The sequence below is a fragment of the Pteropus vampyrus genome, unplaced genomic scaffold (genome assembly GCF_000151845.1).
Source record: "Pteropus vampyrus isolate Shadow unplaced genomic scaffold, Pvam_2.0 Scaffold387, whole genome shotgun sequence".
Lineage (NCBI taxonomy): Eukaryota > Metazoa > Chordata > Mammalia > Chiroptera > Pteropodidae > Pteropus > Pteropus vampyrus.
Window position 1 is genome coordinate 210,982 of NW_011889168.1, and position 2,338 is coordinate 213,319.

A 2,338-nucleotide genomic window follows, 5' to 3' on the forward strand; every position below is an offset into this window, starting at 1 on the left:
TTCCTTTCCCTATCAAAAAACAGCTGGCTCCTAGAGACAGATGTGGAATTAAAGAGTATCTCAAGGACTAAGCACAAACCTGTTGTTTTCCAACTGTGTTATGAATACATTTCTTGCTTTATTACACATTTTTCTTACATTCAAAAATGGTCCTAGAAATCCAGACCTTTATCGTGTCCTGAGCACTCACATACAGTGAACTGGCAAGCCTCCTGCCAGCAGATGGGAGGCCTTCACAAATCTAAGTTCTTTCTCTAGAAGTCCTTAGTCTGGGCACTTTCAGGAGTTTGAAAATTTGTGTGGAGTTTGTATATGTGATTGAGTGCTTGTGTGAGGAAACCTTCACTGGTAGTAATCTCCGTCATGGTCGAATTATCCAGTTTGACATTTGTCTCCTGCTGCCTCACAAAGCTGTCATAAGACACCAAAAGTTTGGCTATGCTGGTGTCCCACACATTCTTGATCAGGGGCTCATCTGCTTTTGGGACATTGTCTGAAGTATAATTTAACAAGAGTTTGTAAGTCCCATGTAGTAAGGGCTTGGCATGGGGGTAAGTGTTTCTTCTTCTCACTCATGATCCCTAATCTCCAACTTTTCCACATCCATCCACTCCAGAGGAAGCAACCGACACTTCTTTGTTTCAGGTTAATCACCAGCCACAGAGGCACTTCCACTGGTAAGCCAGAGTTAAAGGGTCCCAGGTCCTGCCCTCCTGGCCTCATGAAGTAGATCTTGTCCAGACTAAAGTTCTGGATAATAGTCACTAGCTCCTTCTCAGCCAGAAACTCCACCTTGGCTGCATCCATGGATGCACAAACTGCAGGCTTGGGGATTTGCCACTGCTTCCAGCCCCTCAACATCTTCAAGGAGGTGCCATAACTGTCACTTTCCCACCACCACGTGGGGCTTGCGCTCCATCACTGCAAGTAATTTTAAAGACCTAAAATAAGAAAAATACTCCATTTTCATGGATTAGAAAACGTAACATTGTTAAGATTACAAACTCCCAGAATTGATCTACTTATTCAATGCACTATCAAAATCGCTATGGCCTTTTTTGCAGTAATTAAAAAATTGATCCTTAAAGGTATATGGAAATGAAAAAAAAAAAAAAAAGCCCAAACAATCTTGAAAAAAAGAACAAAGTTGGAGGACTCAGACTTTCTCATTTTAAAACTTACTACAAGACAGTATGGTACTGTTAAAAGTATACACATGTAGATCAGTGGAATAGAATTGAAAGTCCAAAAATAAACTCTCACAATTATGGTCAGTTGATCTTTGTCAATGGTGTCAAGACGATTTAATGGGAAAATAGTCTTTTCTATAAATGCCGCTGGTAAACTGCATATCCACATGCACAAGAATGAAGTTCAACTTCTACCTTATACCTTAAAGAAAAATAAATTAAAATATGTACAGGTTTAATTGTAAGAACTCGAACTATAAAACTCTTAAAAGAAAATATAGGTATAAATCCTTATGACCTTGGATTAGGCAATGGTTTCTTAGATATGATACCAAAAGCAAAAGCAGCAACAACAACAAAATAGATAAACTGGACGTCATTAAAATATTTTTCTGCTTTAAATAATTCTATCAAGAAAGTGAAAAAAACAACCAAGAAAATGAGAGAAAATATTTTCCAGTCATGTATCTGGTAAAAATTTGTATCCAGAATATATAAAGAACCCTTGCAACTAAAAAATAAAAGGACAAATTATCCAATTTAAAAATTGGCCAAAGATTTGAATAAATATTTCCCCAAAAGAGATATGTGGGTGGCCAATAAGTACATGAAAAATATTTAACATCATTAATCATTACAGAAATACAAATCAAACAATTAAATATCACTTCACATATACTAAGATGGCTCTAGTCATAATGACAGACAATAACATGTATTGACGAGGATGTCGAGAAATTGGAATCATCACACATTGCCAATGAGAATATAATATGGTATAGCTGTTTTAGAATTGACAACATATATCCATACAAAAACTCGTACATAAATATTAATAGAAGCATTATTCACAATAGCAAAAAAGTGTTCATCAATTGTGATAAACAAATATGGTATATCCATATAATAATATTATCTAGCCATAAAAAGGAATAAATCACTGATACATGCTAAAACATAGATAAACTTTGTAAACATTCTAAGTGAAAGAAGCTAGACAAAAGCTCCATGTTGTATAATCCCATTTTTATGAAATGTGAAGAATAGGCAAATCCACAAAGACAAAAAGTAGACTAGAGTCTTCCAGGGGCTGAGAGAAAGAGGAATGAGGGGTGGCTACTAATGAATTCAGGGTTTCCTTTTGTAGT

At 35.9% G+C, this 2,338-nt stretch overlaps 1 pseudogene; it reads right to left on the minus strand.

The window, feature by feature from the left end:
- Positions 1-254: 254 nt before the first annotated feature.
- LOC105305428 lies at positions 255-807 on the minus strand (annotated as a pseudogene).
- Between the last annotated feature and the right edge of the window lie 1,531 nt (positions 808-2,338).